This window comes from Coenobita brevimanus, chromosome 51 (assembly GCF_032717465.1).
Source record: "Coenobita brevimanus isolate Jiangsu-jjx chromosome 51, ASM3271746v2, whole genome shotgun sequence".
Taxonomy (NCBI): domain Eukaryota; kingdom Metazoa; phylum Arthropoda; class Malacostraca; order Decapoda; family Coenobitidae; genus Coenobita; species Coenobita brevimanus.
In genome coordinates this window covers 12847351-12872104 of record NC_137004.1, presented here as the reverse complement: position 1 = coordinate 12872104, position 24754 = coordinate 12847351, and the positions used below count along the sequence as shown (strand labels likewise).

Genomic DNA, 24754 nt, shown 5'->3' with positions numbered 1-24754 from the left:
GCTAGACAGAAGCTTCCAAACCTCACTCCGTTTTCACTCATCCTACTACCAACTCCCATCTTACCCATACATGCCTCAAATCCCTCATTTGAACAGCCCATTACTGCATTAAAGTCTCCAACGCAGATCAAAACATCATGTCTAGGTACCCTTCCTACTCCTTCTTGCAACTTTTCATAAAATGTGTCTTTCCTTTCATCGAGTGCATCATTAGTAGGTGCATAACACACAAACAGACTGATGTTGCCATGATTTAATTTAAACCGTGCGTATAACAATCGCTCATCTATAGGATCCCACTCACATAAAGCCTTATTTTTGCCTTACAACCCAGCAACAATCCTACTCCCTGATAATGCATTCCGTCCTGTCGACCAGATATCAATAAACGTATACCATTCTCCAAATCCAACTTATCGACTCCAGTTAATCTAGTTTCTGTCAGAGCACAAATATCAAGTCCGTAATTTTGAAAAACCTTCACTAACTCATCGATTTTACCGTCATGATTTAGTGTTCTCACATTCCAGTTACCAATTTTAATTGTATTTTTTGCATTGACAAAGGAATTAGATTGTAATTGAGGCAACCGTGAGATTCTTAGCACCCCCTGCCCATTTAAGGGCTGCACGGGACTGGGGGCCATTATTGTTCTTTCAGAGTCCATCAAGGTTTCTTTGGCTAACTTCCTGAACACCTCGCCATTGTGTTGCAGCCGCAGTAGGCAGCTAACTTGCCTGATTGCCCACACCCGAAAGACCCAGCTATGCTGTAGCCAGTCACGTGCCGGCATGCTTCCCAGCCATTTCACTCTCAAGGAGTTCCTCTGCCTGAGAAAGCAACCACCCCCCTGCTCCCGAGGGCTTTTGATCTGTGCAGGTAGAGGGCGATCACTCCCTCACTAGCCATATACAGTGTATATACAGTGTATATATATATATATATATATATATATACATATTATATATATATCTATCTATCTCTCTATCTATCTATTGCCAGACGCCTCAATCCCGTTTGGGGTGGCCACAAACAAATCGCCTCCAAGTCGCCCTGTCCCCCGCCATTTCACTGCCCTGCTCCCAACTCACACCCCCCTCTCTCATATACCTCTCCACCCCATCCCTCCATCTCATCCTCGGCCTCCCCCTCCCTCTTCCCCCCTCCACCTCACTCACATACACTCTCTTCATCAGTCTTTCACCCTCCATCCTCTCCACATGGCCAAACCACCTCAGTGTGTTCCTCATAACGCTTCCTATCACATCCACATCCACACCACAACGCTCCTTTATATCTTCATTCGTCAGCCTGTCTCTCCACATGACTCCACAGGCTCCTCTTAAATAACTCATTATCCACTGCTCTCACTCTTGACTTGTGTCCTTCCAACAATGTCCAAGCTTCACTTCCGTACGTTAGAGTTGGTATCACAATACTGTCATGTAGTAACTTTTTCACTTCCATGCTCACTTCCCTGTTTCTTATCACTGCTTTCAAAGAACCAGCAACCTTTCTTCCCTGCTGTACGCTTTCAAGCACTTCACCCTCCAAACCTCCATCCTTACTCATCACACTACCCAAGTACTTAAACGTACTCACATTTTCCAATTCCTCACCATCCAACCTCGCTGTACATTCACTAACTTCACCTCTCTCAAAGACCATCACTTTACTCTTCCCTACATTCACCTTTAGATTCTGTTTCTTACACACTCCCTCAAACTCATCCATCAAGCCTTGCAGCTTCCCTTCGTCTTCACTCAACAACACAGTATCATCTGCAAACAATAGTACAGGGAGTTTCCAAACACTATCCTCTCTCACCAGGGCCACTCCAACATCCACAACCCTACCTTGTACCTCTTTTATTACCCCATCCATGTACAGATTGAACAACCATGGAGACATGACACATCCCTGTTTCAAACCAACTTTCAAAGAGAAAAATTCACTTAGTTCACCATCCACACGCACTGCAGCCTTCGCACCATCGTACTCTTCACTGCATTCAACAACTTCCCATCTACTCCATATATTCTTAACACTTTCCACAATCCTTGTCTATCCACCCTGTCATAAGCTTACTCCAAATCCATGAAAGCCGCATACAACTTCTTTCCCTTCTCTAGAAACTTTTCCACTAAAGATCTAAGAATGAATATCTGATCTACACAACCTCTTCCCTTCCTAAAGCCTCCCTGTTCTTCTCCACCTAATTCCTCTGTTCTTTCTCTAACTCTGTCTATAAGTATCCTACCATACACTTTTCCTATTATACTAAGAAGACAAATGCCCCTATGATTACCACACACTTCTTTTTCCCCTTTTCCTTTGTACAAGGGAATAATTATACCTGGTTTCCAATCCTCCGGGACTCTACCTTCCTCCCAGGCCAATCTGCACATCTTCCACATCCATTCTACTACTATCTCTCCCCCATGCTTCAGCATTTCACCACACACTCCATCAATTCCTGGGGCTTTCCCCAATTGAACTTTCTTCATTGCTTCCACAACTTCTATCCTACTATATATATATATATATATATATATATATATATATATATATGTATATGTGAGAGACTGACGAAGAGAGTATATGTGAGTGAGGTGGATGGAGGAAGAGGGAGGGGAAGGCCGAGGATGAGATGGAGGGATGGGGTGGAGAGGTATATGAGAGAGGGGGGTGTGAGTTGGGAGCAGGGCAGTGAAATGGCGGGGTACAGGGCGACGTGGAGGCGATTTGTTTGTGGCCACCTCAAACGGGATTGAGGCGTCTGGCACTAGATAGATAGATATACATATATACAGTACCCTCGCATCCAGCACAGTAATATTGTTATGCATGGGTCACGTGTTGGACCAAAAACTTGTTGGACTAACAATAGAGCTTATGGGGAAAAATGAATTATGTCAGCAACCCTCGCAAAAGTCACCCTAAATACCTTTTTTTTTTTTTTTTTTTTTTTTTATGCGAGGAAGAAGGAACCAAAGGCCATGACCCGCAGTAACAGTTCCCTCCAAGAGAAAAACAAAATTCAATAGAGAGGCAAATTCAAGATCTGATCATTTTGAGATGCCTGGACACACTGCATTTGAAAGACTGGAGATCATAAGCAGCAGGAAATACAGACAGAGGGAGACAGTTCCAGAGCTGACCTGTTGCATAAATGAAAGACTGGGAGTAACGGTTAACTCTTGCATTAGAGAGTTGGACAGAAAAGGGATGAGAGTTTGCTGTCAGACGGGTGCTACGCACCCGTCGTAGAGGTGGAGGAATGCAAGCAGACAGTTCAGAGGAGCAGTGACCATTAAAACAGCGACAGAAAAGAGATAAAGATGCAACAGTGCGGCGAAGAGACAGAGGTTGAAGGGAGTCAGTAAGAGGAGGAGAGTTAATGAGACGAAAAGCCTTTGACTTCAACCTATTGAGAAGAGCTGTATGTGGGGAGCCTCCCCACACATGAGAGTTGTACTCCACACAGGGGCGGATAAAACCCCTGTATAGAGTCAACAATTGTGCAGGGGTAAAGAAAGAGTGGAGTCGGCTTAGCACACCCAATCTCTTGGAAGCAGATTTTACAAGAGATGTAATATGATCTTTCCAAGATAAGTCCCGAGTAAATGAAACCCCAAGCATGTTCAAGGATGATGCAGGATTAAGATGAATATTATTAAACATTAGTGGGTATACCTGTGGAAGATTTTGTCGGGTTGATAGGTGTAAGAACTGAGTCTTAGATGCATTAAAAACAACCATATTATTTTTACCCCAGTCAGAGATACGAGCCAAGTCAGACATTAGGTGTGCCATAGCCTCATCCCTTGTTTGTTGAAGTAACTGTTGAGGTGGGCGTTGCGGGAACCGAATGGAAAGGTGAAGGGTGGAGTCATCAGCGTATGAGTGGACAGGGTTAGATGTACAGCTTAGAAGATCATTGATGAATAAATGGAAGAGAGTTGGTGATAGGACAGAGCCCTGAGGAACACCACTGTTGATAGATCTAGGAGAAGAACGATGGCCGTCTACAACAGCGGCTATAGAACAACCAGAAAGGAAGCTAGCGATGAAGGCACAGATAGAAGGATAGAAACCGTAAGAGGGCAGTTTGGAAATTAAAGATTTATGCCAGACTCGATCGAAAGCCTTTGAGATGTCAAGTGCAATGGCAAAGCTTTCACCAAAGTCCCGAAAGGAGGATGACCAGCAGTCTGAAAGGTAGGTGAGAAGATCGCCAGTGAAGCGTCCCTGACTGAACCCGTACTAACGATCGGAAAGAAGGTTGTGATAGGAAAGATGCCTTAAAATTTTTCTATTGAGAATTGACTCGAAAACTTTTGAAATACAGGACGTTAAAGCAATTGGACAATAGTTGGAGGGTTGGGAGTGGTCACCTTTCTTTGGGACTGGCTGAATGAGAGCAAACTTCCAGCAAGAAGGAAAGGTACAAGTTGACACACAAAGGCGAAAGAGTTTGCCTAGGCAGGGTGTAAGCACAGAAGCACAGTTCTTGAGAACAACAGGAGGGACCCCATCAGGCCCATATGCCTTGTTAGTACTGAGGCCAGTGATAGCAGAAAATACATCAACTGAAGAAATTTTAATGTCAGCCATGAGGAAGTCAGAGGGGGGAAGTGATGGGGGAACAGCACCGGAATCGTCTAAGGTGGAATTGAAAGAGAAAGTCTGTGCGAAGAGATCCGCTTTATCAGTAGAAGAAATAGCTACAGAACCATCAGAGTAGAAAAGAGGAGGGAAGGATGATGAGGTAAAGTTGTTAGAAAGATTTTTGGCAAGGTGCCAGAAGAAGCAGGAAGAATTCGAGTTGGAGAGTTGAGAGCATTTAGTATGGATGAAATTATTTTTAGTAGAGCGAAGAACAGACTTAGCATGATTCCGGGCAGAAACGTAAAGATGATGTGATTCACGGATGGGTTGGCTCCGGTACCTTTTGCAGGCCCTCTCCTTGTTGCGGACAGCATTAGAACAAGCGTGATTAAACCAAGGCTTTCTTGCGTTAGTCAAAGGATATGAGAAAGGAATGTATGCTTCCATGCCCGAGAGAATAACCTCCATAATGCGCAAGGCACACTCAGATGGCTCATGGCCATGGAAGCAATAATCATTCCAGGGAAGTACTGCCTGAGGGCCTCCCAGTCCGCGGCTCCAAAATGCCACAGACGACGTTTCCCTGGAGGGTCCACAGGCCGTACCGGAGTGATAGGACAGGTTAAGGTAATAAAGTTGTGATCGGAGGAGCCCAAGGGAGAGAAAAGATTAACAGAGTAAGCAGAAGGATTAGTTGTGAGGAAGAGGGCAAGTATGTTGGAGCTCTCTCCAAGGTGGTCAGGGATACTGGTAGGGTGCTGTACAAGCCACTCTAGGTCATTAATGATAGAAAAGATGTAGGCTTGTTCACCAGGTGGATCAGCGAAAGGAGAGTAGAGCCAAAGGTGGTGGTGAACATTGAAATCTCCTAGAATGGAGATTTGAGAGAAAGGAGAAATGGATAGAATGTGTTCCATCGTAGAAGTAAGAGAGTCAAAGAATTTTTGATAGTCAGTAGATTTAGGGGATAAGTAAACAGCACAGATATATTTAGTCAGAGAATGACAGGAAAGCCGAAGCCAGAGTGTAGAGAATTCAGAAGAATCGAGTTCAGGAACACGAGAGCAAGATAAGTCGTTGTGTATATATACACAACAGCCAGCTTTGGCTTTGAAATGAGTATAGAGAAAGTAGGAGGATACAGAAAAGGGTTTGCTGGCAGTTGCCTCAGACAGCTGAGTCTCAGTTAGAAAAAGAAGGTGAGGTTTAGAGGAGGAGAGGTGGTGCTCAACATAGCGAAAGTTAGAGGAAAGGCCGCGAATGATGCAGAAATGAAGAAGAAGAGAGTCAGACAGTGGTTCCAGGCATCTCGAGTCGTCACCGGGAGAGGGGCGGATGGTGGGGGCATTTATGGTCCCCCCCCCCCCTGGGGACTCCGAGGCTTGGTGATGAGACGCCATAATTTTTGACTTTTGGAAAAGGAAGTGTAGTGTGTACTGTGCATGTAGTTTGGTGCAGATAGTTAAGAGAAATTTGTACTGGAGAGCATGCTGGCCTACTCTCTGTGTAACTGAGACACTGAAAAAGTTCAGCAAGGGGGGATGGTCAGGAACTAGTCCTGAGGGCTGATGAAACGGGAGCTCCAGCACTCCCTGTCATCAGCTTTCCATTCACCTCGGGAGTACTGCCCTGCTCGACTGGTGCTACAGTCTACTCCTATTATCTGGACATAAAAGTCCCTGAGAACTTCAGCCAGCCAGCTGACATATTCAAACATTCGGTATCGTGGCTGCTGGGCTCGAGCCGTGAGCAGGAAGTAGGACAAAACCCACAACCTGAGTTAAAATGTCCATCCGCCCCTGCACTGAATGGTCAAAGTTGCGAACCTATGAACCTCCAGCACCCGAGTACTGTAATATGACTGCAACCCACAAGCGGTGTCAAAACACCCGTATGCATCCCCATTGAATGTCCAAAGTTGCCTGGCCACTGGGCTAAGTCTTTCCCAACTGTCACCACGCGTCAAACACAGACCACAAGCCACGTGTACATGTTCGGTGACAGCAGCCATCCGCCTCTCTACCAAACGTCCAATATCGTCCTGTCACTGGAAGACGCACTCACACACACACACACACACACAAACATATGAAAAGATAGGACAAATATGCCATTTCCAGTGGAGTTCAGTTTGGTAGGAATGATTTGTTGTTGTTATCGTAGATTAAGTCGCATCCAGTTGAGTCTCAATTGGTAGGTGTAACTGGTCGTTGTATTTGAGAGGAATACAGTAATCCCTCCACTATCTGATGTAACAGACCCAAAGGCAGGTCCAGAAAGTGGGCACCTGCCTGCTGGACTGGTACTTAAGGACCCTAACCCAGCCTGACTTTGAAAGCCACCTAGATAACTCCCTACCAGACATGCATAGCACCTATTTAACCCCTTCGGTACCATGACGTAAATACAACGTCATGATCCATCCGGTCGGCAGGGCCATGACGTTTCCCAGACGTCAAATTATTGTGATGAGTCTGGGAAGTACAGAGCAACTGGCCCAGGCTTCCAGGCACTGATACAGAATGCAGGACACACCTATTAGTCCTGTTTTAGCTTCTCCCCTTTTTGGTCTCCTCCAATCACAGGGAACTCTTGGTTAGGGACTCTGTGACGTCTAAGATCTATCAGCATGCCAGCTCAACCAATCAGTTGCCTACTGTGGTCAGTTGGGGGGGGGGGAGCTTTTTTTTTTTTTTCGCCTTTTTTTTCCTGCCTTTTTTTTTTTTCTCAATATGGCGGAGGAGCTCAGTGATAGTTCTGGTGAAGAATTTATACCAGATGATAGTGGATCTGAGAGTGATGATGACCTCTCATGCAGTGAAATAAGTGACGAAACGAGTGATATTGAGGAACGTGTTGTGGTGGGAGGCTGGTGCTTAGTGTCGGACACTTTCAATGATAAGCGGCCGAAAGAAAAACCACGCTTCACTGCACAATTCTTAGGCATAAATCCTGCGCTAGGTCCCTCATCCCTTACAACACCTGGAGATGCTTTCAAATACTTTTTTGACAGAGAGGTAATTTCCTCTATCTGTGAATGGTGTAATGAAAAATCAGAAGTTTTTTTCAGAGAAAATCCCCAGAAAAATGGGAAAATCAACAGACTGAAATGGCGCAAGGTTACACAGGATGAAATGTACATGTTTCTTGGTCTTGTGATGGCAATGGCCATAACTAAACTACCACGAATGAAAATGTACTGGACCAAAGGTGCTATATATACAGGGCTGCCTATTTTCTGCAAAGAGGTCATAAGCAGAGGCAGATTCTTTAGCATTTTGAAATTTTTGAGGTTCTCTCCCCTATCTACAGTAATGAAAAACCAACCTGGTACAAGGACTGAGCCATACTTAGATTTGCTAAGAGACAGAAGTCAGTCACTGATGAGGCCACATAAACACGTAGCAGTTGATGAAGCCCTAATTTTATGGAAAGGTAGTCTTGGCTTCTGACAGTTCATCAAGACAAAACATGCAAGGTTTGGGATAAAGGCATTTGTTCTGTGTCCATCTGACAAGGAGTGGACTGGGTACTCATGGAATTTTGAAATATATTATAGTAATGATACTTTTGCTGTGACAGATCCTGCTGCATCACCCTTGTCAGTGTCAGAGAAAATCGTTGTGCACGTGATGAAGGATTTACTTGATACTGGACGTCATGTCGTGACAGACAACTGGTACACGAGTCTGAGATTGAGTGAATACCTGGAGCGACGTCAGACAATGCTGACTGGTGTTGTGAGAAGTGGGAAGGGCCCACCAAAGACAGTCATGCAAGAAAAGTTAGAAAGAAATCAGCCTTTGTTTGAAAGGAAAGGAAATACACTGCTTGTGAAGTGGCAGGATAAGAAGGAGGTGACTGTGCTAACCACAAAGTATGATGCAGGATTAGTTGAGAAACCTAAAACATACTTTGGAAATAAGACAGTTTTTATGAATAAGCCACTGCATATAGAAAGGTAAAATGAGATGATGGGCAATGTAGATCTTGCTGATCAGCTGCTTGAACCATACAAACCAAATAAGAAAAATCTTGCATGGTTCAAGAAAATAGGCATTCATTTTATGCTACGTGTGATACTCAATGGACATTTTGCATTGCGAGCTGCTACTGTCGTGATTTCCTGCAGTTCATTTTGGACACTTGCTATGAAGTGCTAAATGAACATAGCTAGGGTGCAGCAGTTGTACTGGATATGTATAAAACCCAGAAAACTGTAAGTACAAGGGCTGAAGTGCCAAGTGACACACCAGTTTGTGCGTTTTGAAAAAGGAAGGCAAAAGAGATGTCGGGAAGCTACCCCAAAAGGAATGACACTGCATACCATTGCCCTGGGTGCCCTGGAGAGCCAGGACTGTGCTCAATGGATCATTACCATGTGTGGCATGAACAAAAGGCACCAGCCGACCCCCAACCAGGACCTAGTGGAGAACCTCCTCGCAAGAAGAGGTGCCAGACTGCAAAATAGATACATCTGATGTGTTGCTACATCAGAAAGGTATGTCACCATTATTACTCAGTTATTTATGGTAGTTTTGTAATTTGTTCTCTTATTATTGTAGATGATGATGATGATGATGACGATAATATTATTATTATTATTATTATTATTATTATTATGATATATATATAATTTACTCCATTCAGATCTACTACAAAGCGGTTTAGAATAGTTCCTTGTTACATAAGATGCATGACACTTTTATTTGGTATAATATTGCACCAGTAAACCATGGGAAAAAGCTGGGATACGCCACGTCACGTGCAGTAGGAGGTCCAGTACCGAAGGGGTTAAACCTATTTAAGACCCTATTCACACCAATAATGGACATAATGCATGAAATAAATGGAAAGGAACCAAAGAATGAGGAATCAGAAGTGACTGTACCTCAGCCAGGGTACTTACAGCACGTCTGTGGCCGCCTTCTTAAGGCTTTGGCAGTGGTGAAAATGCTCTTGAAGCACGTACAGTAATCCAGTGTTGTGCTGCTTTAGAGTAATTCTTTGCACTGAGAGTTATAATTGTTTAACACTGCACATTATTAATTGCACCACGCCAATTTCAACTGCCAGTTTGCACTCCACAGTTAATCCTTTGCACTCTAAATTCTAATTTCTTAACACTGCACAACACTGTAAATTCTCGTGTGGTCTAATGGCGAGGAATTGCAGTTTATTCACAAAAAGAACAAGCACGTGCGGGATTCACTGTGATAAGCATCCACTCGCGATCGAAGTTAAGCAGTAACTGTTGAAGTGTTGGTGACGGGGAAACAGAGTTGCCAGATCGCAACAGCCACATTACAAAATTCCTCAATTTTCATTACCAAATTCGTAAAGCTAGCATTTATTCTTCACTACTTATACAGTACACGTATATACAAGTGGAAATACATGTAATCACTCTCCTTATAATTAACAGCATGTTGATTATTTTCACGCTATGTAGGCTAGCAAATTAATCAGAGAGAGCAGACAATCCACCACCTCCATTCTGTGTATCCTCATACATGTGAAAAATCCATTTGGTAATGCATTATTCTGATTCATTACCAAACGAATTTTTCATTACCAAACTCGCCCACATTTGGTAATGAAAAATACCAAATGGCAACCCTGACAGGGGAGGGGGGAGGAAGGAAGGGGTGAAGGGGCCATGGTGTAAACAGCTGTTCGGCGTTGCACGGCAATTTCAAATTACGGGAGGGGAAAAAATTGTTTTTTTGGGGGGATTTTTTTCTTTTTTTGGCCATTTTTGGGATTTGAAGGTCCAGGTCCACAATGTCCGGTAAGTGGGGTGTCTGGAAAGTGGGTGTCCGGATAGTACAGGGATTACTGTAGTTTGTTGTTGTTACGGTCGACTAAGTAGCATCCAGTTGAGTCCTAATTGGTAGGTATAACTGTTTTTTTTTTTAGTCGGTCTTAATCTGCTACAGAGCCAGAGCGGATCCCGTGAGCACTCTCTGCTCATCGACGGCCCTGGGATACTATTGTATCCATAGCAGAATCAAATATTTCTCTTGTAAGACTATTTATTTCTGCTTTCGGGTGTTTGAAGGAGTCATAGTGATGATGACATGTAACACACACACACACACACACACCCACAGAGAGAGAGAGAGAGAGAGAGAGAGAGAGAGGGAGAGGGAGAGAGAGAGAGAGAGTGTTTCCCATAATATGATTACAATATCAGTACATTAATCTCTGTATAAATGCATACGATAGCACAGTACAGCATGTGTGTATGCACCATAAAGTACATTTCCATTCTGTATGGGTTTTCGTTTCAATACCACAGCCAGCCACCTCAGCCATGCAGCCCTAGTGGAATTGGTTAGGTTTGGTTAGGTTAGGTTAGGATATGTTCACATATGTAATTTCACCTGGGAAACACGTTGGGCATATTTTCAAGAAAATCCTAAGGTTAGTTTTGAAATGACGAGGTGAATGTCGTTCCTGGCTGAGGGGTCCCGGTGGCCACCACACGTGTAACACAGACCGCAAGCCATGAGTAAATGTACGGTAATTGCACCCGTCCGCCTCTACACTAAACGGCTGGAGTCCCCCGGCCTCTGGGATTATTGCAAAAACTAACCACCACCTGTTCCTGTCCGCTTCCCTACTGAATGGTCAATATCAGCTGGCCTGCCGCACTAGTCATACACTGCCTGAGGCAGTGACGTACTGGTCATCCACTGTTGCCATCACGTGCTAACCCTTGTCTGGGCAAAAGGAAGCGAACGTTATATGCAGATGTCACTTTATAGCATCTTGCCTCGTCTGTGCTCAGATGCAACCGCGGGGTGCGATATGGCAGCGCTGTACTGCTTGAAGGCCAACAAGCCTGTACCTCAGTTCTCATCTTTGTCTCGCCTGAGTGACTCGCTTGCAAGAGTGGCTGTGAATGTGGTAGCTTTTGTGGTGGTCCCCTATCTTCTTCAGGAGTTGGCCATCCTCTGGTGTATTCTCTTGTGTGTGGTGGCCCTACCACCACCTGAGAAGCAGAAGAGGAAGGTTCTGACTGTGGAGAAGAAACATGAGATACTGAGCAAGGCTGATGCGGGCTGGACCACATGGATGCATACTGGGGGAATATGATCTAGCCCATTCAACAATGATATCAAGAAGTCACAGGACAAGCTTACACAGTATGGACAAGATTTTGGCGAATGCACAAGTAGGGGCAGGAGGATGTTCATGGTCCAGGCCCTGCATGCCATTATCGGCTGGTCGACATTGTTGTAGTTTCACCAGCAACGTGCTGCCAGTGTGCCAGTACGTGGGATCGAGGTGAAGGCTGCAACCGAGAAGTTTGCACGCCTGCACAACGTGCATTACTCCAAGGCGTCCAAGGGATGGTTCTTTCACTTCAAGCTTCGCCATGGACTTACTGGCTGTAAAGCACATGGCGAAGCCTTGGACGCGACAGCGGAGGAAGCAGACCCATCTTGCCAGAAGGTGCAATACCAGATAAAAGGACGAGGGCCTTGCCCTTGGTCAAGTCTATAACACTGATGAAACTGGTCTATTCTACCGCTCCTTGCCCACCAACACCCTGGCTGAGGAAAAGAAGAAGATTGTGCCTGGTTGGAAGTTGTTCAAAGTGTCTCTGTTTTGTGCTACGCCAATATGAACAGGACGCACCACCTCAAACTCGTTGTTGTTGGGCGTGCAAAACAACAACGCTGTCTCCGTGGGTTGATGGATAGCCAGACTGTTGTGTGGTACCATTCTGTGAAGGCCTGGTTTATCGCAAAGATCATCAGAGATTGGTTCCACAGACACTTCGTCAAGGAATTTATCCGTTATCGAATGGAGCTCCTTGGTATCGTTCGCGACCAAGTGAAGGCACTCACGTGCCTGGACAAAGCACCCGTGCATCCGTCTGAGAAGGATTTGGTTGCTCATGATGGGCAGATTAGGTGCATGTTTCTGCCACCTATTACGACTGCTCTGATTCAAACAATGGACCAGGGTGTTATCATGGCTGCCACGAGACTGTACTGCTGGAGGTTCCTGAACGAGGTGATGATGGTGCTGGAGGACGAGGATGGGGCTGAGGACACACATGGGGAGCAGACCTTGGAGAATCTTTGGCATTACGACCTGAAGTCTGCAGTGTTCAAGTGGGCGAATGCGTGGAAGGAAGTCTCTGTGAAAACCCTAAAAAGTGGTTGGTCTTGTCTCCCCCAGGGAATGGAAGCCGAGCACGACTCTCAGGCATCTGATGTGGATGATTTCCGCTGCCGCCTTCAAACAGCAGGACAGCAAGTGGACATCAACGACATGAGTGGATTGGCTGGATGACGACAGCGGCGATCCTGGATATCAGACCCAGTCTGAGGAGGAGATCGCCGTTGCTGCCTCTGCTGGTACGAAAGAGGATATAGAGACCGGCGAGGATGAGGACCCTGACTCGCAGCCCTCCACAACTCTTTCACCCCCTCATCTCAGTGTCCTCCGTGGCTGCCTAGAGGGGATGCTGGAGTATACTGAGCACCCACACTGTGACAGGGAGTTGCAGCCACCCAGCCTGGCGATCGAGCTGCAGGGAGTCTAGGATGCTGTCATTCTCTGGAAGAATCATCGGTTCTATTGTCAGACCAGGATCGACTCCTTCTTCAAGCCTGCAACCCCCATGAGTGCCAGCCCATTCTCATCACTACTACCTTGTTTCCTGCCTTCACCATCAGACCCGCAACCAAGCACATCAACAGTCCCTGAGTCTCCGTTGGACGCAGGCTTGCAGGTGTCTCCAGAGTCCTCCTGAGGTGGGTAGGCCATCATCACTGCACAGCACGTCACTGCTCATCGCCCACCTCCAGCAGGTAGAAAGGGAGGAGGAGGAGGAGTTCTTCAATATTTGCTAAGCACGAAGGTTAGCCACTAAACCACATAGGACAACCGTACACCAGCTGGAGGTGTGTGGCTTATGAAGCCTGTTTGCAGTGTACTGGGTGGTAAGTACCCCCACCAAATGTTTTTAGGCAGGGAACTTTAGGTTACTTTCATAGTTTCCTTGGTGTAAAAATTTATTTAGGACTGTTGCTATAAGTTGTTTTGGCAAGTGTGGACAGATGGATATGGGGGTGTTGGTGTGATGGTTGCGGAGAAATGGGTGGAATATGTTATGAATGTTATAAGAGTATGCGATAGGATGTAGGTGGTGAAAATTCTGTTCAGTAGAAAGATAACTGCAATTATATCAGCATATGCTCCACACACAGGATTGGATGAAGAAGAGAAAGACAGATTTTGGGATGATTTAATACGTGTAGTAGGTGGTATGCGGGATGATGAGACAGTGGTTTTGGGATGGGACTTAAATGGTCATGTAGGTGTACATGGGGGATGTGCGTATGGTAAAAGGAATGCGGAAGGGGAAAGGATACATGAGTTTGGGGAGGCAACGGACATGATTGTGTGCAACACATATTTTAGGAGGACAGCAGGTTAATTACGTATGAGTCTGGGGGAAACAGAAGTCCCATCCATCCATCCATTGCCAGACGCCATGTATCCCAAATGGGGTGGCCAATGGCTTAGAGTTAATTGTTTTACAGGGAGGGGCACTAATCCTCCACCAACCCCACTTGACGTAGGGATGCCAACGGCATCTGGTGTTCCCAGGCGGTCACCCATCCAAGTACTAACCAGACCCAACGTTGCTTAACTTCGCTGATCGGATGGGAAGCGGTGTACTCAACGTGGCATCAGATAGATTATTTTCTGGTTAGGAGGACTGATAGGAGGTTAGTGAGGGATGTTAAAGTTATAGGAAGTGAGGAGTGTGTGCAGCAGCACAAACTATTGATTTGTGATATGGTGCTTCAAGAACGAGTGATGAAAAAGAGGACTTATGTACCTAGGAGGAAATATGGAAGCTGGAAAACCAAGTAGTAAGGGATGCCTTCTATGGCGAGATGAGGGGAGTGGTGGCTGAACAGGGAGCTGTAAACAAAGGCGTTAATGAACAGTACAGAGCCCTCAAGAACAATCTATTTAGAGTTACTGATGTATTATGCAGTTGGACAAGAGGACCACCAAGACAAAGTAACTTCAGAGAAATTACCAATATGCCGGGAATCGAACCCGGGACTCTCAGATGAGAGCCAGGCAGCATACCACTACACCACGACCAGGTAAAAGTTAACTCACGTTGTCACAATCTTGTAACCAACGTCCCTCCGCCCCCACTGTGGGCATCAAGAGGATGAGTTAACCCCCTGGCACTCGGGCAAGTAGATGCTTTTAATCTATCCCAAACACTTACGGCAAGTCAGAATGAAGAGAGAACCTGTATTTTTTTCACAGGAAAAATCATCAGAGAAATTACCAATATGCCGGGAATCGAACCCGGGACTCTCAGATGAGAGCCAGGCAGCATACCACTACACCACGACCAGGTAAAAGTTAACTCACGTTGTCACAATCTTGCCCGAGTGCCAGGGGGTTAACTCATCCTCTTGATGCCCACAGTGGGGGCGGAGGGACGTTGGTTACAAGATTGTGACAACGTGAGTTAACTTTTACCTGGTCGTGGTGTAGTGGTATGCTGCCTGGCTCTCATCTGAGAGTCCCGGGTTCGATTCCCGGCATATTGGTAATTTCTCTGATGATTTTTCCTGTGAAAAAAATACAGGTTCTCTCTTCACAAAGTAACTTGGTGGTGGGATGAGGGTGTAGAAGCTGCAGTTAAGGAGAAAAGAAGGCTTTTCCGGGAATGGAAGAAGGGTGGTAGCAAGGAGGAATACTTGGCTGCCAAGGGTAGGGATAGAAAAGAGGTATACAGGGTGAGGTCTGAGTCACAGAGACTTTTACTTGATCACCTAAATCATGGGGAAAGGAAAAATATGATATTTAAGGTGGGAAATCAGATAAAGAGGGATAATCAGGATATTATAAGTGAGCAGTGTGTGAAGAATGATGAAGGAAGGGTAATGGTGAGCAGTGAGAATATTAAAGATGCATGGAGAAAGCATTATAGCCGGTTGTTGAATGAGGAGTTTGACTGGGACAGGGAAGGTTTGGAGCCAACAGATCCAGTGTTTGGCCCTTGGCCTTTGATTGATGCTGCTACTGTGAGTGAGGCAATAGGCAGGATGTAGGTGGGGAAGGCAGCAGGTGTGTCTGGATTAACTGCCAAAATGTTGAAGGCCTCAGGAGATATAGGGGTTAGTTAGTCAATGACCTGATAAATATGATTATTTATGAGTATGTTGTTGTCCCAGTTGATTGGCTGAAGAGTGTAACTGTAAATGGATATAAAGGGAAGGGTGATGCCCTGGAAAGAGGAAATTATAGAGGTATAAAGCTTTTAGATCAGATAATGAAGGTAATGGAGAGAGTTTTAGAAGGTATGATTAGAGAAAGAGTGAATATTGATGAGATGCGGTCTGGGTCTATGCCAGGTAGAGGGACCACTGATGCCATATTCATTGTTTGACAGCTTCAGGAAAAATATATTGGTAAGAAAAGGGATCTGTATTTTGTTTTTGTTGATTTGGAAAAGGCCTTTGACAGAGTCCCTAGAGAGGTGGTGAAGTGGGCAATGAGAAAGCTTGGCTTGGAGGAGTGGCTGGTTAGGATGGTTATGGCTATGTATGTGGGTGCTCGCACCCAGGTAAGAGTGAATGGAGATTTGAGTGATGAGTTTTCCGTGGATCTTGGTGTGCATCAGGGATCAGTTTTGAGTCCCATGTTGTTTATCATGGTACTTGAAGCCCTCTCATGTGACTTCCGAAATGGACTCCCGTGGGAAATGTTGTATGCTGATGATTTGGTTTTGATTGAAGAGAACAAAGGGAGGTGGAGGAAATGGTTTAGGAATTGGAGAGATGGTATGGGGCACGAGGGCTTAAGGGTAAATGAAGATAAAACAAAAGTGATGATATCTAGGGTTGGTGGCAGTACTGCCATGTGCAGTAGTAGTAGTAGTAGTAGTTGTTCCCTAGGCAGTCTGGCTGAACAGCACTGAATCCCTTTGGAAGGCCATGGCCGAGACCGGGCTTTCCCACAGAGCTCTCAAAGAGTGTATGTTGTGTTGTTGGCATAGGTGATTGTGTGCAATGCAGTCATTCATAATGTGCTTAATAGTATAGGGTGCTGTGCTGCATCCTGGACACGCATCAGCGATGGAGTCATCCAGCCTCTTCTAGTAGCTTAAGAGGGCTGGATGGCGCCCATATCTCAGCCTGGCCAGGTGGACGACCCTGTCCTCACGAGGGAGATGGGATTCAGAAGGGTGGATGTCAGGAGGCCGTGCATGCAGCTGTGTGTTGTCTTTAAGTGACTGGATGGAGTGGCGAGTGATCTGAGTGTGGATATGCTTCTGGAAGCTGGTCTGAGGTGGACGAGGAGGAAGTGATGACAGTATTTGTGTATGGTATCGTGTGCTGGGTGTGGTTTTGATGTTCCTTGGTGTGGGTGGATGTGCTGCCATGTACTGTAGTGGATGTTGTGGGTTTGTGGAGGATCCAGCAAGAAACTGGGTGCCTCTCAAGTCTAGATGATCCTTGACTTTGAGGACTTTGGTTTCTTGATGTAGGTGGTCTGTGGGTGTAATAGCTGTGCAGCCTGTGATTATTTTTAGGGCCTTGTTCTGTATGGTCTGTAGAGTGTTGTAGTGTAGTGTGTTTTGGTGAGGTTAGAAGCCCAGGCACGGCTTGCATAATTCATCAATGAACGTATGCATTGTTTGTATACTGTGGTGGTGGTTTCTTTGTTGTGTCCGAATGTTGTATGGGCAACTGACCTCAAAGTATTGAGTCTTGGTGTTATTTTATTTTTAATGTTTGTGATGTGTTGTTTAAATGACACTGATGTCTTGTATGTTACATCAAGGATTTTGTGTGTGTGTGTGTGTGGTAGGGGAGCGTTGTTTATGGTGAGGTGTGGGATGTGACTGTGTTCTGCTGTCCAGTTTGTGAGAAGGGTCACTGTAGATTCGGCTGGGGATATTTTGAGTCTGTTTGTGGTGAACCATTCGTGTAGTGTGTTAAGGTAAGGTTGAATGATGTGTGCAGCTGTGTTTGCATTTTGGTGCATAGATGTGTTATATCATCTGCATAGGAAGCTATGTGTATCGTGGTGTGTGGGGTGTGGGTATGTCGTGCATGTATAGGTTAAAGAGTGTAGGGGACAAAACAGATCCTTGGGGGATGCCGTTTGTGAAGTTTCTGATGTTAGAAGATTGACCGGCAAATGTTACGTGTGCACATCTGCCTGCTAAGTGTTTGCCAGTCATCTTTTTGTGTTATTGTGCATGTTTGTGTTGAGTATTTTGTTTGTAAGGTTGTGGCGGGGGATGGCATCAAAAGCTTTGCTAATGTCTAGTGTGATTAGGAGTGTTCTGAGTGGTGGCCTAGCTGAATTCATGCCATCGAAAACCCTCTGTGTAAGGTCTGTAAGAAGGGTGTTTGTGGAGTGTAGTGGCCTAAAGCCATGTTGTGACTGGGCTAGGGGAATGTGAGGTGTGACTAGTTGTAGAACCAGTCGTTCAGTGACTTTAGAGGAGTGTGATGGGGCTGTGTGAGGAGGGTAACATGGGGTCTTTGTTGGGTTTAGGGATAGCGATGATAAGGCCATGCTTCCAGATGTTGGGTATTATGTTGTGTGAGTAGCTGTAGTTTGATATGTTGGTGAGTGCTTGTATGCCTTGTGGTCCAAGGTGTTTATGGTGAATGTTGCTTATGTTGTCTGGTCCACAGGCATAGCAGTTTGCCACAAGGGCGTGGGAAGTAATTCCATCTTGTGTGATGTATGGTGTTTGTGATAAGTAGGTGCATAAGAGATGTAGTGGTATCAGAGGTAGACTGCGATATAATGCTGATTTTATGTGTATGGCGTGTCGGGGAGAGCAGGTGGAGATAGTCAGGCATGAAAGGATTGAACTTGCTGTGAATCTCTTGAGTGTGTGGAAGAGTTTTGTTATTTGGGAGACATGTTGTTTGCTGGAGGTGGGGCTGGAGCTAACTCTGTGGCTAGGGTGAGAAGTGACTGGAAGAAGTTCAGGGAGCTCTTGCCTCTCTTGACACTGAGAGGACTCTCCCTAAGTGCTATGGGGTGTTTGTATGCAGCATGTGTTAGGAGTGTAATGCTGTATGGTAGTGAGGCCTGGGCAGTAAAGGAGGAGGATATTCGCAGGCTCAGACATACAGAAATGACAATGACTTGGTGGATGTGTAATGCGTCCCTGCGTGCAAGGTCTGGGGGGGCTGGGTTTACGATGGAAGAGTTGAGAAGTAGGATGGGACTGGAGTGTATTGGTGTTGTGATGAGGAGAGGTAGATTGAGATGGTTTGGACATGTGGAGAGGATGGGGGATGATAATTGGAAGAGGAAGATGAGAAGTGTTAATACTGGGGGTGAGGTTATGAGGGGTAGACTGAGGATGACATGAGATGAGGTCGTTAAGTGCGACCTCAGGGTTATGGGACTGAGCAGGGAGGCTGCAATGGGTCATGCAGCATGGAGAGCCGCCATTAGGTGACCAAGACCGACGCATGGAAGCATGTTGGAGCCTCTAAAACTGAAACAAAACGATTCCCATGTGTGTTCTGATGTCAAAATATGGCAGAATGACCTGAAAACAGTGCCAATATTAGAAGGGGTACTGTACATACAATAGTGTAAAGGGAGGGTGTTTCTTGGTTTTAAGTGTTTTTTCTTTTTACATGATTTTCTCGGTGCTGAAAATTATTTTGGATAATCATATGTATGTTCTGATGTCAAACTATGGCAGAATGACCGCAAAACACTGCCAAAATAAGGAGGGATACTGTACATACAGTAGTGTATAGGTAGGGTGTTTTTTGGTTTTCTGTGGTTTTTCTGCATGGTTTTCTTGGTGTTCAGCATTAATCTGGAAATTCCTGTGTGTGTTTTGATGTCTAAATATGCCTGAATGACCAGAAATCGCTGCCATATTAAGCATGGGTACCGTACAAATAGATTAGATATAGAGTGGAGGTTGGGTATAGGTAGGGTCTGAGTATAGTAGGGGAATAGTGTTCCTTATCCGGATGTTGCCACTACCAAGACATACCTTTAGCTGTAGTATGTCCGGATAAACAAGTGATTACTGTAGTTTCCGTTAATCAGTTAAGGAATGAGGCTGCCTTATAACTTATTCTGGCTACAACATGAGCCCCCACAAACTCCTGAAAGTTGCCAGTGTTTGCCGGATCACTAAATAGAATGGGGTCACCTCCCGCTCAAAGCTGGTGTACCTTCCTTTAAAATAATTCCTCTTGGGATTATTACTCATGCATAAAACATTATACAGTAAAAGTCCAATATTTCGGCATCCAATTCCCCGGCAAATCTGACATTTCGGCAGTTTTGAGAAATAGTCCCATTTACGAAAATCTCCGATCGTTCGGCAGATTCTCCGATTTTTTTCGTCAGTCTTGAAATTCTCCATGAGGCTCGCCAGCTAGCTACCCGCCTTTACCCGCCTTAGTGAGTGAGATAGTGAAAGTGATGGAACGAGTCTACCACTGCCATGAAGCTCAGAGGCTAGCTCTTTCTCCTATAGCATAAAGAGAGGACAAACATGTAGTGAGTCTAGCATGGGAAAGAGAATCTGTTTCACCATTCTTCCGCCATTCTTCCGAGTTGTTGCCGTGCTGCTGCCGACTTCTCTTGATTCTTCTGTGTGCTTTGTGAACTTCGTACCGAAATACCTCTGAAATTACTATTAGAGTGTGCTGTAAGCACCGTAACATCAGACAGGAGCTTTGTAACACCTGAGTGGACCAGCCGTGTGTTGTGAACAGTATAAACATCTGCGTGCTTTGAAAATGGCCTCCACGTGTGGAAAGTTAACTGGTGTTAGCAAGAAGCGTACACATAAGATGTGGACTTCTTCCAGTAGTAGCAGACTCCAATCAACCCCTTCTATTGTACATATGTAAATAAGGAACCTACTATAAGTTTAGGTAAGTGCATGTGAACTTGTAGGCCTACTGTACCATTACATTTATATACAGTATGTTCACTAATTTCTTTATTTTTCATATTCATGTACAGTACACCCTCATTATCGACGGGGGATAGGTACCTAAGATACCCGTCGATGCCTAAAACCGTCGATACCGATTTTCGTCTGGTCAGGTACCCTTTATTTATATATTTTAATATCCCTTCAATCACTCGTATGTAATATGGAGTTTAGTTTTAGTGTTTCTTAGAAATAAATTAGTTAGGCAATTGAAAAACTGTATATCATAATAAAACTACTTATATTAAGTAAAGAATTATGGAAAAAATAGCATAATCTCTGATGTTGATGCATAGTGGTCGTACACTGGACCTCAACTTGTAATGGCTGCTGTATCATCACTTCTCTCTCCACTTACACCTCACTTCATCTAAAAATAAAAGGCGAAACCAGCAGTTGTAGCCATCCATATGTTTACATAACCGAGTGTGTAAAAAAAAAAAAAAAAAAAAAAAAACGAAAGCAGCAGTGGTGGTCATTTATACATTCTAATAACTGAGAGTGTGGGGCAAGTGTTACGTTAGATCAGCTGTTTGCACCGATCTTCACAACACACGCCAGTGCTGCTAGCTCATACCAGAGAGACCACGCTCTCCTATTTACTTTCATTCTCAAGAGCTTCCTTTCATTCTTGATATTCCATTTCTCCCAGACCTAAATTTTCACGACTGTATGGCAGTTTATGCTATCAAAGATGAATCTTAGCCTAGCTTTCAATAGGATCTTCTTTTAGGAAAATTCAACTCTCCTTATGCTCGTATATTTCATATTTAATCTCTACCTAACTTTTGCAAGAAATATCCTTTATTGACAAAAAATCCAACTCGTCTTTAACATTATAACAAATGATACAGGAGCATGGGTTTTATCATATGTCCTTCTGCATTACCACACAACAGCACAGACACACGATCTTTTGCTGCTTTAAAGCCTGGCGCACTTTTCTCCTTCTTCAAAATGTACGTTCTTTTAGGCATTTTCTTCCACCACAGGCGTGTTTCGTCCGCATTAAACACTTGTTCATGCCTGTACCCTTTCTCCCTTATAAGTTCAGCAAAGTCACGTGGGTACGATTCTCCTGCTATCTGATCTGCTGAAGCTGCTACACCAGTCATCCTAATGTTATGTAGGCCATACCTTTTCTTAAAATTCTCGAACCAGCCCTTGCTGGCTGCAAATTTCTTTTGCCTAGAAGCACCAACATTACTAGGCCTATCACCATCGTCATTACTTTCATCACCATCATCACTATTTTCACCTGCCTCACTTTCATCACCATTATCTTCACCAACACCACTGCTTTCACCAGCAAACCGAGCGTAGAGCTGTTTTGCTTTGTTTCAGATGAACTGGGAGTCTAGCGGCAAGTGTCGACGATTTAAGTCCTCAATCCAAATATTCAGTGCCTTTTCCACCTTCACCAAGGCATCATCTCTCACATGCATCGTTACTTTAGCCGATCCTGGTGTGCAAGAAGCCAGAGCATCTTTAATGTCTTTTTCTCTCCATTTTATGCCACGAACACTGGACTCATTCATGCCATACTCGTGACCAACCGCTGCATAGCTCATTCCACTTCTAAGTTTTTGTAATATTTCGTTCTTTACTTCCAAGGTAAGTACTTTCCTTGCTCTCTTAGCTGCCTTATTTCCAGTTGGAGTGTTACAAGGGCGCTTCAGAGCCTTGATGATCGCAAAAGCACGATAGATGTGACCGAACACGATATGAGAACAACAGACAAACGTGTACTGATGCTGTTGTTTGTTGGGTCGGCGGGAACATGCTGCGAGCAGCCAGAGACACCTGGCAGGATGGCGCGCAAACTTGCTAGGAGGTGCCAATACAATTCTTTATTTTTTTATTTTTTTAATAATAATAATTTAACTCCCAGGAGACAAAAAAAACGTCGATAATCAAATCCGTCAATAAAAAAAACGTCGATAATGAGGGTGTACTGTATAGTACTGTATTCATTACAGTACTGTACAGTATCAAACAGTATACAGTACTCTCTCCAAACACATTTGTAATGATATGAGTAATGATGATAGTGTTCACCGAAACATATAAGGTACTGAGTGGGTAGGGTTTTCGATAATTCGGCAATTTTGATATTTCGGCACTTGCCTGGTCCCATAGATGCCGAAAAATCGGACTTCTACTGTACCAGTATTATTTTCATCTTAGATATTTTACTGATGCTCTAAACTAGATTTACTCTGCAATGTTCTTCATAGAGTTTACTGAAAGCCATTACAGCTTATTGTGTGTTTTTGCATTCAGCACATTTTTATCAAGTGTTATGAATCTCAGTTGTTGAAAAAATTTATCATACAGTTTCCAAAGATCGTAATCTTTCACATGGCAAATCCTGAAATGATTCTGTTCATTATACATTTAGTAATAGTATGGCCGGGATCTTACGTGGCCAAGATCAGCGACTCGAATTTTTAAAGGTGTGGTATTCCTCTTGCTTTGAGAATACGTCTCATTTCTGCTACAATCTATTTTTTACACATATATTTTAGCTGCACAGTTGACCACGGCACTATATTTTCCGGATTTATCAGTTGATTTCAAAAGGCGCGAGCGTCAAGTGTGGTGTATACACATCATCAGTGCCGCCCTGGCCCCTGGCAGCAGGCACACAAACTACGCCACGCTGCCCATGAGAAAGCGCCTCCATATGAGCTCAGTGAGTTCATACAATCTTCGATTGTTTAAGTACCATATTTCCTTCATTTGCTATGTAAGATACACGTTCGTTATATTCATACAATCTTCGATTGTTTAAGTACCACATTTCCTTCATTTGCTATGTAAGATACAAGTTTGTTATACCCATTTACGATTTTTCCTTACAAATGTACATTCACCACTTAAAAACACGACAGCAATCAATACTCAGGCAACACAATACACACATACAGGCTGTCCCTAAACTGAGATGGAGGGAACCTTCTGTTTCTTTTATACAGTATTTTGATAAAGAAACCATTTTTCCTCCAGTATTATATGTAGATAAATCAATAAATATCTTATTTTCAGTAAAGTAACACAAAAATTGTATAACAGAGGGTAATTCAAGTTGACCCCACTTTTGCACTTTACATTAAGTTATCTGGCGAGAGGTGGCATCTTTTTCTAGTTTGTGGGGGCTCCCATTAGACAATCTGTTCAGTCCTGAAGAAACCCCTTGCATTATATATATACAGTAATCACTCCAATATCCGACGTAATAGAGCCATAGGTAGGTCCGGATATTGGTTCTGTCCGGATATTGGGCCCCAGCTTATGGACTTGTACTTATGGACCCTAACTCAGAGAAACACCTAAACAACTCCCTCTGGACATGCATAGCACCCATTTAAGACCCAAATCACACCAATAAGGCACATAAATGACTGAAATAAATGCAAGAGAAACATAAAACGAGGGTTTAGAAGTAGGTTCATACAATAATAAACATTCTGGTGATTGGCTCCTGGACTGGTACTTATGGACCCTAACCTAGCCTAACTCAGAAAAACACCTTCCTACTGCACATGCATAGCTCCTAACACCCTATTCACACCAATAAAGGACATTAAAGAGTGAAATGAGGTAAGTATAGCATGGAAAAAAGTACAGTATGAAACATTCTTATGTCCGGATAGTGGGGATGTTCGGATATTGGGCGTCCAGATATTAGAGTGATTACTGTATATATATATATATATATATATATATATACCGTATATAGGAGCCTCTGTGGTACAGTCGTAGAGTGTGCGTTTAGCATGCTGGAGAGCGCGGGTTCGCCTCCCGCCAGAGTCGTAAAAAAACTTTGGGAAGCGTTCACCAAGCCGCTTGCTACTTTGGCGGACACAAGGGGTGCTGTGGTTGAACCAGTGTCACATACAGTAGGCTCGTACAGTGCGTGAGAGATTGGGTGGTCCACGACCTCGCACACTGTGAATTCGTACACTGTGAATACATAATCTTTTGGGAAAAATTACATATTGGCAGTACCCCCTCATACCTTGACATTTTTTTGGCCCTTAGAGACATAATAAAGGTCATATTTTTCAAGCATTGTACTACAGATATAGCTACAATAAAAAATATATGGGCAGTCACCTTAACAACAGTAGACAA

The 24754-nt window shown here is 44.3% G+C and overlaps 1 protein-coding gene and 1 pseudogene across 1 annotated transcript in view; both read right to left on the bottom strand.

The window, feature by feature from the left end:
* LOC145400089 (uncharacterized) overlaps positions 1-24754 on the bottom strand; it is a 212063-nt gene that overhangs the window by 88905 nt on the left and 98404 nt on the right. The window lies entirely within an intron of this gene.
* Positions 14220-14332, bottom strand: LOC145400330 (5S ribosomal RNA; annotated as a pseudogene).